Consider the following 6,012-nt stretch of genomic DNA (forward strand, 5'->3'; position numbering starts at 1 on the left):
TATTCTTACCGATAACACCTGGCAACCCTGGTGTTGGTGATTTTCATTATATGTATAGATACAGAGATATTTATATATTCATTACTTCAACAAATATTTATTGGGGACCTTACTGGGTTTGGGGGTTACAATAGTTTGGTCAAGATAGAGAATAGTTTTGGGGCGCCTGGGTGGCGCAGTCGGTTAAGCGTCCGACTTCAGCCAGGTCACGATCTCGCGGTCTGTGAGTTCGAGCCCCGCGTCGGGCTCTGGGCTGATGGCTCGGAGCCTGGAGCCTGTTTCCGATTCTGTGTCTCCCTCTCTCTCTGCCCCTCCCCCGTTCATGCTCTGTCTCTCTCTGTCCCCAAAATAAATAAAAAACGTTGGGAAAAAAAAAAAAAAAAGAGAATAGTTTGGCCAAGATAGAACTTGTGTCTTCATGGAGTTCACAGTGTAGCTGCGGGCAGATATTAATCAAGTAATCACACAAGCAGAAGCAAAAGTACAGCTACAATGGAAGGAAGTTCTAATGGGAGAGTAAACTGCGGAATTCATCACTGAGGCCATGACAGGAGTTGAGCTGTATTGGAGAATCACAAAGTGAACAGGGGAGAAAAATGGCTGAAACAATGAGTGCAAAAGGAAGCGTGGTATGAGATCAGCCGGAGAGGCAGCTAGTTTCCACAGCAAGCTAGGCTAGAAATTATATTTTGTCCTACTGCGTGTCTGTGTATGAACGACAGATGGGTTAAGGACTAATATTCAAAAATAAAACTTGAAAAATCTTAGGCAGAAAATACACACAAATATCTTTTAGATCTTGAGGTAAGGAAGGGGTTTCTTAAGACAAAAGTCACTGAGTATAAGAGAAAATATTAATGCATTTAATTATATTAAAATTAAAGAATTTTGTTCATCAAAACACATAAAATTTAGAAAAAAGAAAACAAAATTCTCATTGTTTGCATGTGGTTTGATTGTGAATATAAACAATCCAGAAGAAACTACAGGATAAAATTTTTAACTCAATAGGAAAGTTTAACAAGGCTGATAGAAAATAACCTGTAAGAATAAATTGCATTTTTATAACAGAACTTCAAACAAATAGAAATAGAATTTTTAAGAAATGATAGTATTTAATATAACATCAAAGTATTAAGTATTTGGGAATAAATCTAACAAAATGTAGATGCTCAACAAATGCTTGTTGGATGGGATTGGTTTGGTTAATTTCTTTCGTTGGTAGGTCAAAATCTGTTGCATCTAACTTAATTATAGCACAAATAAGCTAGACTGGTCTAAAAGGCATTAGTTTGGAGATAGGAAAATGTACTAAAAATGGAAAATTTATTAAAACTAGCTAATACTCAGCAGAGCTTTCTTTGTGTACTAGACACTGAGTAAAGTGCTTTAACGTGCATAATCTCATTTAATCTTCAAAATAATAAAAGCTAGAATTTATTTGGTGCTTACTATGCTATGAGCTTTACATACATTAATTCTCACAACAACCCTACAGGGTAGGTATTGTTTTTGTCCTCATTTTATGGCTAAAGAATTTGAGCTTTAGAACATTTTAAGTAATTTATTCAAGCTCACACAGTCTATTTGTTTGCTAGGGCTGCCATAGCTAGCTCACACACTGGGTGGCTCAAACAACAGACGTTTATTTTCTGAATTCTGGAAGCTAGAAATCCAAGATAAAGGTGTCTACAGTGTAGGTTTCTTCTAAGGCTTTTCTCCTTGGATTGTAGATGGCTGTCTTCTTCCCTGTCTTCTCAATCACTATCCTCCCTCTGTGTCTATGTGCTAATCTCATCTTCTTAAAAGGACACTGGTGATGCTGGATGAAGGCCCACTCATATGACCTGTTTTACCTTAATTACTTCTTTAAAGGTCCTATCTCCAAATACAGTCACATTCTGAGCTCGTGGGAGGGTTTAAAACATATGCATTTGGGAGGCAGGATCACAATTTAGCTCGTAACACCCAGTTCATAAGAGGCAGGTCAGATCTACTACGTAACTCCAAAATTTGTTTTTATCTACTAGACTATTGTATTGGTCAAGTTTCTTGGTAGTAATTACCATACCCCCCACATTTTTAAAAATTTATTTTTATTTTTAGTTTTTCTTCCCTTAGTTGTTATTTTTTATGGTAGTCAGAGTGAGAATTACTGAGATATATTTTGAAGATATAACTTTTTAAAAAAATTTTTTAATGTTTATTTATTTTTAAGAGACAGAGAGAAACAGAGCACAAATAGGGGAAGGACAGAGAGAGAAAGAGACACAGAATCCCAAGCAGGCTCCAGACTCCAAGCTGTCAGCACAGAGCCCAATGCGGGGCTTGAACCCATGAACCATGAGATCACGCCCTGAGCCGAAGTCGGAAGCCCAACTGAACGAGCCACCCAGATGCCCTGAAGATATAACTTTTTATAGTCAGACACAAAGTAAACATAACCAAAACAGTATTAAAACATATCATTGATAACTAGAAGAAACTATTTAACAAATGTGTGGTGAATGAAAATTTTCTTAGGTCTTAAACAAAACAAGAAAACAGAGGAAAATAATACATTTGCCTATTGATTCTTAAAAAAGAAAATGAAAGAATTTTAGAAAATGCCTAATGGAAAGCTACAGTGTTTAAAATTTGAATTCAATGTACTTAACACATAAAGAGCTATCTAATAGTCATAAGAGAAACAAAATTTTCTGTGGATAACTGAACAAAAGATATGAATAAACTGCAAATGTGAAAAGCAAGGACATGGAAAAATTTTTCAGGCTCATAGGGCATAAAAATGCAAAGTATTGGTATTAGTATTCTACAGGACAATCGTCCTGTTCTCTTCAAGTTATTGTTATAAGAAAAAAAGAATAAGATTGGCACTGTTCTAAATTAAAAGAGACTTTTCAGGCATAACAACCAAAGGCAGTGTTTGGTATTGGATGCTGGTTCAAACAAGCCAACAATAAAAATCCTTTTGGGAGCAAGAGGGTATGCAGATATGAACTGAATATTAGATGATTTTAGGGGATTATTTATATAGATGTGGTAATGGTATTGTAGCTATGATTTTTAAAAAGTTCCTTTAAAAAATGAATTAGGGTTGAAATGTCATGATATCTGGAATTTGCTTTGAAATACTTCAACCAAAATAATCAAATGAAGCAAATATTGTACAATACACACAATTGTTAAATGTACGTAATCTATGTAGAGATGTCCATCATATTCTTTTCTCTAGTTTTCTGTGCACTTAAAATTGTCATATTACATTGAAGATACATTAAGGAAAAAATGATGGAAAAAAAGGATGAATTAGTCAAGACAACTGTAATTAAAGAGAAGGGCCAACTGCAAATCAAGACTTCATATCCTGGTAAGTGAATATTTTAGGTAGTATTACTGATTATAATGTGATATTCCTAAGATCTATTTACATTTTTTATCATGTCATAATGACAGGAAAACTTTGATTAATCAAGCTAGACATAAAAGGTACATAATTTCGGGGGAAGTCTACATATTTCAAAAAGTAAAGTGTGTGAAAAATGGATTTATGATACCCAAGATTAAACAGATACTTCTTTAAAATAGAAAAGGACTCTTCCTAATGACAAGTTTAGGTTTGTATCCCACTGGACTGGGTAACTAGTTCCCATGTCCAGATAAGAATCTTTTAGTTCGTACATAAGATCATGCAAACCTCAAGTGGCTGAAACAATCTAGAAATAAGTATGATTTTATTTTCTTTATTTGGGTTCTGAGAAGGTATAGAAGTAGTATCTAAAAAAATTTCTGAAATCCCAGAATCTATAAAATATATAGGGAGAAATAGCAGGAGCAGAAGAAAAGTGAAGAGGAAGAGAGAGAAGGAGGAAAAGAAAGTGGAAAAAGAAGGATAAAAAATTTTAACAGTCGTATTTGCACAATGTAAGTGTGAGTTTACTGCTCGGACTTGTAATCGTTAAGATATTTTTTGTATGCTTTCCATGGACATGCCAGCAATATTCATATTGCTGTGGCATCATAAATTTGTTCAAGTTTTGGGAAATGAAATAGTAGCAAGGTTTCAGAAGACCCGCAGAGCCTGACCAATGGGGAAGAAAGAGAAGACGTATCAGCAGGGCTACTGATGGGATAAAGTGGGAAGGGGAAGGAATTATAGGTCCAGAGAAGAAGGAAGGAACCAGCTGAAAAGCCTGGTGAAGGATTGTGATTACAGCAAAGGGACCCAGGAGTGTCTCAAGGTCAAGGACTTCTTGTAAAATACATCCTATGCAAGAATGGAAGTGGGGAAGAGATGAAGAGAAATATTAAGTGGAGCAAAAGAGATGAACAGAGTAGCTACCACAGAGGTGACTACAGAGGGAGCTGAGAAAGGAGGTTTCTGAAAAAGGGTGATTTGGGGGAAACTTGTTTGCTTTCTTTTGCTTTTGTTTTTGTTTATAATGGTACAGCAGGAATTGGGATAATAGGCTAAATCTGTGATACTGTATATTCTTTATATCATTTGGTAACTATAGATATGTAACTGACATGAACTCTTCCACAAATTTAGAGTGTGTGTGGAGGATGGGGAGATTGTTGTTTCCCAGTGCCTTACTAAGAACAACAAGCCTCTCTCTTCCCCAGAATTCTGTAAAAATACTTAGGGCTTCAGGGAGGAGCATTCCCTTCTCCTGAATTCACTTTAGAGACTGGGCAGCCTTTCCTATCCACCCTTGAAACACGTAGGGTCCGTGCACCTCTGCCTTTATATGTCATCTTGGTATTCTAAAGTTCTTTACTAAAGTAGTTTTTTTTTCCACAGTGATTTCAGAGAGCCTTATACTCATCTTTCTGGGGTTCCAAAATGATCTGCTAATATCGCTCACTGGAGAAGAAGAAAATCTGCAATGTAATCTTGTTACGTTAAGAAGCAGGAAATTATGAGTGAGTGTAGGTCTGTAATCACAGAATTTAGGAGCAAAAACTAATTTCCATTGATTTCTTATATCTTGAAAGAATTGTATGATGTGTAAACAAATAGAAGTTTATAAGTAAAGTCATGCAAGCAGTTACTTACTTTTTCATTTCCTCTCTATATAAGAATGAAGGATGAGCAAGGAAGGAAGGAGAACATGAATTGACCATGTACTATGACCAGTCATTTTGTTAGACTCTTTCATATATTTGTATATATATTAGGGAGGTAGGTATTACTTTCCCCATGGTACAGAGGAGAAAATTGAGTCTCAGAGAGTTTAAGAAATTTATTCCAGATTGTGCAGCTAAAAAATGTCTTGGAAACTATCACAATTTATGTGAAATGTCTCAGAATATCCCTGTCCCGCACCTTGAAATAGAGATTTTCATTTGCTACTCTAAAGGAGGAAAAAGTTTTCCTTAACCTTCTTAGAGTCCCTGGCACGATCTGAAAATTGAACTGACAAAAATTAACAGGAGGAAAACATACAAGTTTTATTGAATTTTCACATGTATGTACATGGGAACCTTCACAGAATGAAGACCTGAAGAAGTGACCAGAGTAGGAAACTTTTAAACTTTTAGACAAAGAGACAATAAATTTGTGAAGAATTGACAAAAGACAAAGGGCTTTGAACTAGTAGTAGAAACCGGTGAAGAAAGAGCTACAAAGATAAGGGTTAGTTTAATAAGGTTGGTTTATGCAACTAAATTTTCAAAGCCTAAACGCTTAACCACACCCATCTTTTAGTCACTCGGCTTGTTAACGGGAATATTACCCTGAAGGTAAGTTCTAATTTGAATGGATCTAGACTGTTTATAATGAAACCTGTTACTTTGCATAAATTAACCCTATTGAAGTCCAAAGGTTAGGAAATTATCCTAAAGGAACAAAATTGTTTACAGTAGGGCCATCTAAACAAGAATGTGTATAAATAGCTTGAATTAGCCTATGTTTGCTTGTGTTAAGTACTTGAACTCAAAAGGAAACTTGGTTTAAAAAGGTCATTCTAAAAATAGTGCAAGTAGCATCACTGTTCTATAAAGACACAA

The sequence above is a fragment of the Panthera uncia genome, assembly GCF_023721935.1.
Source record: "Panthera uncia isolate 11264 chromosome B3 unlocalized genomic scaffold, Puncia_PCG_1.0 HiC_scaffold_1, whole genome shotgun sequence".
Lineage (NCBI taxonomy): Eukaryota > Metazoa > Chordata > Mammalia > Carnivora > Felidae > Panthera > Panthera uncia.